The sequence below is a fragment of the Barbus barbus genome (assembly GCF_936440315.1).
Source record: "Barbus barbus genome assembly, chromosome: 39".
NCBI classification, from domain to species: domain Eukaryota; kingdom Metazoa; phylum Chordata; class Actinopteri; order Cypriniformes; family Cyprinidae; genus Barbus; species Barbus barbus.
This window is the reverse complement of record NC_136717.1, coordinates 4,344,589-4,355,014: the sequence shown is the minus strand read 5'-3', so window position 1 is coordinate 4,355,014 and position 10,426 is coordinate 4,344,589.

Below are 10,426 nucleotides of genomic sequence, written 5' to 3'. Positions count from 1 at the left end.
TTGATATGAAATGATAAAGGCTACAGCACGCGCTGGCGCCTTTGTGTGTGCAATTGAAGAGTAGCCTACAGTACCGTTTCCACGCTCGTTTGACTCACGCCTGGCACTGAGGTGAAGTGGAGTGCACATCTGAAACGTCTCCTGTTTGATGTGCTCGTAAATATGTTCTGAGACTAAATTAGCAAGAAATAAGAGACAGAGGCAATAGTTGTGAGTTGGGTGGTCAACACTAACCCCGCCCTTGCGTTAACGGCATTAAATATTTTTAACGCATTAATCTGAAAAAATTAATCGCCTGCGTTAACGAGTAAATTTTGACAGCACTATAAATATAAATATATATATATATATATATATATATATATACACACACACACACACACACAGGTGCTGGTCATATAATTAGAATATCATCAAAAAGTTGATTTATTTCACTAATTCCATTCAAAAAGTGAAACTTGTATAATGTATACATTCATTCCACACAGACTGCTTTATATTTCAAGTTTTTATTTCTTTTAATTTTGATGATTATAACTGACAACTAATGAAAAACCCAAATTCAGTATCTCAGAAAATTTGAATATTACTTGAGATCAATACAAAGAAAGGATTTTTAGAAATCTTGGCCAACTGAAAAGTATGAACATAAAGTATGAGCATGTACAGCACTCAATACTTAGTTGGGGCTGCTTTTGCCTGAATTACTGCAGCAATGCGGCGTGGCATGGAGTCGATCGGTCTGTGGCACTGCTCAGGTGTTATGAGGGGGAAGTCGTGGCCTAATGGTTAGAGAGTCGGACTCGTAATTGAAAGGTTGCGGGTTCGAGTCCCCGGCCGGCAGGGATTGTAGGTGGGGGGAGTGAATGTACAGCGCTCTCTCCACCCTCAATACCACGACTGAGGTGCCCTTGAGCAAGACACCGAACCCCCAACTGCTCCCCGGGCGCTGCAGCATGGCTGCCCACTGCTCCGGGTGTGTGTTCACGGTGTGTGTGTGTGTGTGTGTGTGCATTTGTTCACTACTCACTGCTGTGTGTGTGCACTTGGATGGGTTAAACGCAGAGCACCAATTTCGAGTATGGGTCACCATACTTGACAATACGTCACGACTTTTACTTTTTATGAGAGCCCATGTTGCTCTGATAGTGGCCTTCAGCTCTTCTGAATTGTTGAGTCTGGCATATCGCATCTTCCTCTTCACAATACCCCATAGGTTCTCTATGGGATTATGGTCAGGAGAGTTTGCTGGCCAATCAAGAACAGGGATACCATGGTCCTTAAACCAGTTACTGGTAGCTTTGGCAGTGTGTGCAGGTGCCAAGTCCTGTTGGAAAATGAAATCTGCATCTCCATAAAGTTGGTCAGCAGCAGGAAGCATGAAGTGCCCCCAAAACTTCCTGGTATACGGCTGTGTTGACCGTGGACCAACACCAGCAGATGACATGGCACCCCAAACCATCACTGACTGTGGAAACTTTACACTGGACCTCAAGCAATGTGGATTCTGTGCCTCTCCTCTCTTCCTCCAGACTCTGGGACCTTGATTTCCAAAGGAAATGCAAAATTTACTTTCATCAGAGAACATAACTTTGGACCACTCAGCAGCAGTCCAGTCCTTTTTGTCTTTAGCCCAGGCAAGACGCTTCTGACGCTGTCTCTTGTTCAAGAGTGGCTTGACACAAGGAATGCGACAGCTGAAACCCATGTCTTGCATACGTCTGTGTGTGGTGGTTCTTGAAGCACTGACTCCAGCTGCAGTCCACTCTTTGTGAATCTCCCCCACATTTTTGAATGGGTTTTGTTTCACAATCCTCTCCAGGGTGCAGTTATCCCTATTGCTTGTACACTTTTTTCTACCACATCTTGTCCTTCCCTTCGCCTCTCTAGTAATGTGCTTGGACACAGAGCTCTGTGAACAGCCAGCCTCTTTAGCAATGACCTTTTGTGTCTTGCCCTCCTTGTGCAAGGTGTCAATGGTCGTCTTTTGGACAACTGTCAAGTCAACAGTCTGCCCCATGATTGTGTAGCCTACAGAACTAGACTGAGAGACCATTTAAAGGCTTTTGCAGGTGTTTTGAGTTAATTAGCTGATTAGAGTGTGGCACCAGGTGTCTTTAATATTGAACATTTTCACAATATTCTAATTTTCTGAGATACTGAATTTGGGACTTTCATTAGTTGTCAGTTATAATCATCAAAATTAAAGGAAATAAACACTTGAAATATATCAGTCTGTGTGGAATGAATGTATACATTATACAAGTTTCACTTTTTGAATGGAATTAGTGAAATAAATCAACCTGTTGATGATATTCTAATCATATGACCAGCACCTGTATATAAAGTGAATGTGACGTGTGGCCAAGTATCGGTGACCCATACTCAGAATTTGTGCTCTGCATTTAACCCATTCAAGTGCACACACAAACACAGTAGTGAACACACACACTGTGAACACATGTGGGCAGTTGCCCGGGGAGCAGTTGGGGGTTTGGTGCCTTGCTCACCCTCAGTCGTGGCATTAAAGGTGGAGAGAGCGTTGGTTATTCACTCCCCAAACCGACAATTCCTGCCGGACCTGAGATATGATATATACTGTATGTGTGTGTGTGTGTCGTCAGTGTCGTGCGCTTGCTTAGCCCTTTGTTGTAATAAACAGTAAAGTGTGTTCAGCTGAATTCAATTTCCGTTTTGTCAAACGGGTATAAAAAAGATTAGTTTACTGTGGCAGCCCTTGTGTGAAGACCGTCGACTCTCGCTTTTGATTTATCCTCTTTTCTACACCTTGCTTTACTTCTATTTCAGCTTTTATGACCAACTCTTACTATGTGTTTCCATATCCCTACTATAAAACTTGCAAAAAATGCATCACACACTATAGGCAGTGCAATCCTAACAACCTGCGCACTTTGCCTATGTCTGCTAATACAGTACTTTCTTTTTCTATTGGTCTCTGGAATTGTCAGTCTGCAGTAAACAAAGCAGATTTAATTACATATATTACTAGTCATTCAAGACTAAACCTCATGGCCCTGACACATGGCTCAAATCAGAGGACACTGCTACTCCTGCAGCACTCCAATAATTTCTCATTTTCCCACTCTCCCCATCTGACTGGAAAAGGTGTAGGTATTGGTCTGCTTATCTCTAATGATTGGAAATTTATTCCTTTACCTTCTCTGGGTATTAACAGCTCAATTAAATCACATTCAGTCACTATTACCCACCCTTTCAAAATCCATTTTGTAGTTGTTTATCAACCCCCCGGACCACAAGGTAACTTTTTGGACGAATTAGATGTGCTGCTCTCAACCTTTTCTGAGGATGGTACTCCCCTAGTTATGCTTGGGAACTCAGGCTGCAGACTTTCACACTCTGCTTTCCTCTTTTGATCAAGTGAGTGTTAACTATGGCTCCTCACAAATCAGGCAACCAACTGGACCTTATTTACACATGACACTGCTCCACTGATCATGTGCTTGTTACTTCACTGCACACCTCAGATCACTTCCTCCTCTTAACTCTTAACCTCAACATGGTTTCTGACACAACGCATACCCCTATACATTTAATCTTTCGACGTAACCTACGCTCATTCTCACTCTCACCCTCCCAGCTATCTGCTATGGTTTCATCTAGGGGTGTGCCGAATATTCGGCCACCGAAATTATTTTTTAAAAGTCACCGAAAAATACTTTTATCACCTAAACAATACGGCCGAAATGTTGTGATGATGCAAACAGAAACCAGGACCTGCACGTGCTTGTCTGAAGCAACATGTCTGCGGTGTGGACATATTTCAGTATATCTGAGAAAGACCCACGGACAGCGATTTGCAAAACATGTAATGCCGAAATTTCAAGAGGGGGTGCATCTGCAAAGACTTTCTCCACGTCAGGTTTAATTTATCACCTGAAATCCAAACATTCCGATCGCTACGCTGAATATGAGAGGAACGCGGCACAGAAAAGGAAAATGCCTCCGAGCACGCCCACTCTGTCTGTGGTGGACGTTTTTGAAAAGGCAAGGAAGTTTCCCAGTGATGGTGTCAAGACAAAGGGTATTACACAAAAGATTATGGAATTCATTGCCTTAGATGATCAGCCATTCTCTGTCGTAGAAGATGCGGGATTTCGTAGGCTGATCGAGCACATTGAGCCCCGTTATGTCATGCTGAGCAGACGACATTTCTCAGAGGTGTGTTTACCTGAGCTGTTTAATGTTGTTGCAACTCACATCCATTAGCATAAAGCTGTAGATATTTCAGCAATCAGTTTCACGACAGACATATGGAGCTCAGACGTCAGCATTACCAGTATGCTCAGTCTAACCGTACAATGGATCGATGCTGATTTCCAGCTGCAAAAGATTCTGCTCCATTCACAAGAGTTTCGAGGGTCACATACAGCAGCAGCCATTTCTGATGCATTCGCCAATATGTTCGACACCTGGCATATCGACCAATCTAAAGTGCATGTCATTGTCAGTGACAATGCAAGAAATATGACAAAAGCGATAGAAGCTAGCTGAAGGGAATACGGTGCATGGCCCACACACTACATCTAGCTGTGAATGAGGGAGTGTTGTCTCAACGCAGCGTAAAAGACATACTGGCTATAGGCAGAAGAATTGTTGGCCACTTTAAACATTCTCAGCTGTCAAGAAGCCCTGATGGTGGTGGACCAGGGCTTATGAGGGTAGCCCCCGCTGCGTTAGAGCAACGATCACCGCAGCGTACGGTGCTCGTCTCCCCCCAGCGCCCTAAGGAGATCGATCTGCTAACCCTGTCACATATGGTGTTCCAGGGCGCAGCGGTCTCCAGCGCGCACACATCTCAGTCTCTTCCGCCCGGAACCGTAGCGGAGCTGAGATGCTCGCCACCCCTTTGAGGGTCTCTGGAGCAGCTCTGATTACACCAGAGGCCAGTCTCGAGAGACTGGTTCCCTTAGTAGACTATTTCACAGCGTGGAAACTACTGCCAAATGTGTCTCGGTGGGTCCTGCGCACTGTAGAGAGAGGCTACAGAATCCAGTTCGGTTTTCATCCGCCTCAATTCAACAGGGTGAATTCCACGTTCACCCTTCCACAGGAGGCACCCTTGTGCCCCGAGCAGGCTCTGGTAATGGAACAAGAGGTAGATGCTCTCTTAAGGAAGGAGGCCATCGAGGTGGTTCCACCTCATGAAAGAGAGTCCGGATTCTACAGCGTCCCATTTTAGATCTGCGGCAGTTGAACCGCTCAGTCAGCAGACTGAAGTTCAAGATGCTTACTCTCAAGCAGGTCGTGTCTCAAATCAGGTCCGAGGACTGGTTTGTTGCGATCGATCTAAAAGACGCATACTTCCATGTCTCCATCCTTCCTACTCACAGGAAGTTCCTGAGGTTTGCTTTCGGGTGCAAAGCTTACCAATATCGGGTACTTCCCTTCGGCCTAGCACTCTCACCCCGCACTTTTATGAAGTGTGTGGATGCCGCGTTAGCTCCGCTGCGGCTATGGGGCGTCCGCATAGTCAATTACATCGACGATTGGTTGATTCTCACTCAATCAGAGCGGAGAGCAGCTCAACATCGAGATGTTGTTCTCGCTCACATAAAAGTGTTGGGGTTAAGACTGAACCCCAAGAAAAGTGTGCTTTCTCCATTACAGAGAACCACTTATCTTGGTGTGGTGTGGGATTCGACCACGATGCAGGCATATATGTCTCCTGCTCGAATCGAGTCAATCCTCATGGAAGTCAAGAGGGTGAAAGAAGGCCAGTCACTCACAGTCAAGCAGTTTCAGAGACTGCTGGGTCTGATGGCAGCTGCGTCCAACGTGATACCTATTGGCCTGCTGTACATGAGACCCCTACAGTGGTGGCTCAAGACCAAGGGGTTCTCCCCGAGGGGAAACCCGCTTTGCATGATCAAGGTCACACGGCGGTGCCTACGTGCCTTAGACATGTGGAGACAACCTTGGTTCTTGTCCCAGGCTGGGAGGTCCGTGTCGCCGCGTAACGCTAGCGACGGACGCATCCCTCACCGGTTGGGGAGCGGTCATGAGTGGCCACCGTGCCCACGGTCTGTGGAGAGGTCATCATCTCGCTTGGCACATCAACAGGCTCGAGATGCTGGCCATGTTTCAGGCTCTGAAATACTTTCTCCCAAACCAAAGAGGTCACCATGTGTTAGTTCGCAACGACAACACATCAATGGTCTCTTATATCAATCACCAAGGAGGTCTACGGTGGCGCCCCCTGTACAGGCTGACGCACCAGATCCTTGTGTGGGCTCAGGGCAGACTCCTCTCATTAAGAGCAGTTTACATTCCTGGGCATCTCAATGTGGGAGCAGACACCCTGTCGAGAAAGGGGGTCTTGTCCGGGGAATAAATGCTTCACACCGAGGTGGTGAAGCAGATCTGGAGAGTGTTTGGCCAGGGTCAGGTGGACCTCTTCGCTACTCAGGAGACAGCATAATGTCCCCTCTGGTACTCTCTACTTCATCAAGCTCCGTTGGGGCTGGATGCCATGGTACAGACGTGGCCGAGGCTTCTTCTGTATGCCTTTCCCCCGATTGCTCTGCTCCCCGGAGTTCTGGAGAGAGTGCGCCGGGACGGAGTCCGGCTGCTACTAGTAGCCCCCTTCTGGCCGAGCCGAGTATGGTTCTCGGACCTGATTTCTCCATGGGATCTCCTCTCACAGGCAGGAGGCACCCTTGTGCACCCCCGCCCGGAGTTGTGGGTGTGGCCCCTGAGGGGGCACGGCGCATAGCTTCCGGTCTCTCAACCAAGGTTGTTTAGACCATCCTCCAATCCAGAGCTCCCTCAACGAGGAGACTGTACGCCCTGAAGTGGAGACTCTTCACTTCATGGTGCGGAGATCGCCAGCTCGACCCAGTTAACTGCCCGGTTGGTACAGTGCTGGACTTCCTGCAGGCTCGACTCTCTGCGGGGTTAACCCACTCCACCTTGAAGGTTTATGTCGCGGTGATTTCAGCCTACCACACCTCTCTTGGTGGACAGTCAGTGGGCAGACACCCCCTAGTTACACGTTTCCTCCGCGGTGCACTGAGGCTAAGGCCTCCAGTACGGTCCCGGGTCCCCCCCTTGGAACTTGGCTGTGGTGTTGAATGCTCTCTGTAGGCCTCCATTTGAGCCTATTGAGGAGATCTCAGATCGCCACCTCACCCTGAAGACCGTGTTTCTTCTGGCGATCTCATCTCTGAAGAGAGTTGGGGATCTGCAGGCCCTGTCAGTGGCTCCTACCCACTTGGACTTTGCGCCTCGTATGACCAAAGCCTTTTTATACCATCGTGTAGGGTATGTCCCCAAAATTCGTTCGGTTACGCCACAGCCTGTCGTACTGCAGGCCTTTAGTCCTCCTCCCTTTCGGGAGCCTGACCAGCAAAAGCTTAACCGTATGTGTCCAGTGCGAGCACTGGACGCATACGTTCACAGAGCTGCCATGTGGAGAAGGGCGGACCAATTGCTGATTTGCTATGGTCCCCCTAAGAGAGGTCTTCCTGCTTCAAAGCAGACCCTCAGTCGGTGGATTGTCGATACCACTCATATGGCCTATGAGTCCTGTGACCTCCCCTCGCCGATGGGAGTCAAGGCTCATTCCACGAGGAGTGTGGCGGCCTCCAAGGCCTTTCTCGCAGGTGTCCCAATCCAGGATATCTGCAACGCTGCGGGATGGTCTACTCCCCTGACTTTTGTCAGGTTCTATGGCCTGGACATGCGAGCCACTCCAGGATCTTCCATTCTCTCGCCCTAGATGTGCTCCGTACGGATACACACAGGGCAGGGATTGGGAAGTCTGGTGCCGTGGGTATCTTGTTCCCCAAAGCGTCTCTGGATGCAGCTCGAGTTCCTGAAGAGGAATGTCTTAGGTTACGTATGTAACCTCAGTTCCTCGAAGGAACGAGACGCTGCGTTGCGAGGCCACACTTCCGGCATCCCTGCCAGCGCTTGCTTCATTTTAGAAGCTGACGCCGCTCTGATTTGAATTTGAATTCTGATTTGAATTCTCTGATCTGATTTCGTTTTGGCCAACGAAAATGAAGAGACATTTTAGCATAGTTTTTATTTTGTAAACCACATTTAGTCTTGTTTTTATCTGTCAACAATATTGCATTATATATTTAATTATAGTCATCGTCACATGACCAGCATTTACTTTGCATCTCGTCTCGTTTTCGTCACATGATAAAGCTTCGTTGATGACGATATTTAGTCATAATTTTCGTTGACGAAAGCAACACTGCTGTCAACCCTATTGGCAAAGGGCATCTCAGGAACTGCACTTCAGTGGTTTCAGTCTTACCTATCAGATAGTTCCTTCAAGGTATCTTGGAGAGGTGAGGTTGCAACATCTAACTACTGGTGTGCCTCAGGGTTTAGTTCTCTTCTCTGTCTACATGGCATCACTAGGTTCTGTCATTCAGAAACATGACTTTTCATATCACTGCTTTGCCGATGACACTCAACTCTACCTCACATTCCATCCTGATGATCCAACGATATCTGCTCGCATATCAGTTTGTCTAACAGACATTTCTTACCGGATAAAGGACCATCACCTCCAAGGTAAGGCAAGGCAGTTTTATTTCTAAAGCACATTTAAAGGGGACCTATTATGCTCCTTTTTACAAGATGTAAAATAAGTCTCTGATATCTCCAGAGTATGTATGTGAAGTTTTAGCTCAAAATACCCATAGGTTGTTAAAATTGCCACTTTTAGGGTATAAGCCAAAACATTCTGTATTTGAGTATGTTGCTTTAATGCAAATGAGCTGGTGCTCCCGGAGAAGAGAGCAGAGCTTCCAGAGCTCGAGCTCCCACATTAGCAGCGCTAGCCTTTGCAAATAAACATTCCCCTATTAGTAGAAACCTGTTATTTTTACAGAAAACATACTCCGTTTCAAAGTCAGTCATCTGATTATACTGTGCATAATAAATTTGAGTTTATGAATTACACAGCCTGGGAGCACGGCGGGATAAAAATAACAACATAGCTGGTCTCGTGCATGGCATGCTATCACAAACTTTATCCTATTTCATGATCATTCATGAAGGCAGCATCAGTGAAAACAGACAGAGACAATGGTAGCTTTAGCATCATTAGCCTTACAGAGTGCCAAGAAGCTCTTTCAGAAAGGCAATTTGGAAAACAAGGGCGTGATACTTACTTTGTCTGGAGCTGACGTTCGCGCACAAAGTGTTGGTATTGATCCCTACACGTATTGGGGACATTTCCTTAGACAATGAAACTTAGCCACAGTGTCCTCAGCGGCTCAGATGGAGGGAGTCTATTGAGACTCCTATGTTAGTTAGTGCATCCCAAAACACAACACTTGTAAAGCCTCTTTGGCGCTGACATTGTATATCTCCAGCAGCTACAGCAAGTAATCATTAATGGAGGAAGCGGACCGCAGCTTCTCACTCAGGGCTGTGTCTATGCTTATAGGGCAGCGTCACAAATGGGCGGGACTTTTTCCCCTCGGTGACGTGAACAGAGGGATAATCTGAAACTGCTCATTCTGAGAGACTGTTTATGATTTTTTAGATTATAAAAAAATAAGTGGGTGGATTTTTACCATTATAGGCTGGTTGTTTTCACACACTGCGGTCACACAACTGTGTTCAAACACCTTAGAAAAGTGATCTTTGCATAATAGGTCCCCTTTAAAACAGTGACTGATGACCAAAGTGCTGTACAGTAAAAGCATAACTTAGCAAAAACATATACCGACAGTGTAAAATGTTCAAAGAATTAATCAAAGTAAAAAAATAAAAATACATCCCCAACAATCAAAAAACAAAAAACTACATAAAATAGGAACGGATTAAAATGCTAAGGAAAAAAGATAAGTCTTAATAAAACTTCCAATATCAGGAGACAGCCTAGTATATGCTGGTAAATCATTCCACAATCTAGGGGCGGCAATCAAGAAAGCACAATCTCCTTTTAATTTAAGACGAGATTGAGGCACAGAGAGCATCATGCTGCTGGAAAACCATAATGTTCTAGAGCAGTTTCTAGGGAGAAGGAGATCTGTAATATATTCAGGAGCTTGACTGTAATCCCTTGTAAACAAAGAGTAAAACCTTAAATTTGATGCGGTATTCAACTGGCAGGCAGTGTAATGAAGCAAGAATCTATGAAATATGGTCCCTCTTTCTTGTTCCAGTAAGGAACCTGGCAGCGGCATTCTGAACCAGTTGCAGACGAGATAATGAAGATTTAGATACACCAAGGTACAACGAGTTACAGTAATCGAGCCTAGAAGTAACAAAAGCATGAATCACAGTCTCCAAGTCCTTTATTGTTAAAAAAGTTTTCAACTTCAGAATAGATCTAAAGATGATAAAAACTGTTTTTAACAACTGCGCTAATTTGCTTATCGAACTTTAGGGCCTAATTGGTTGTTTATCAGATTAA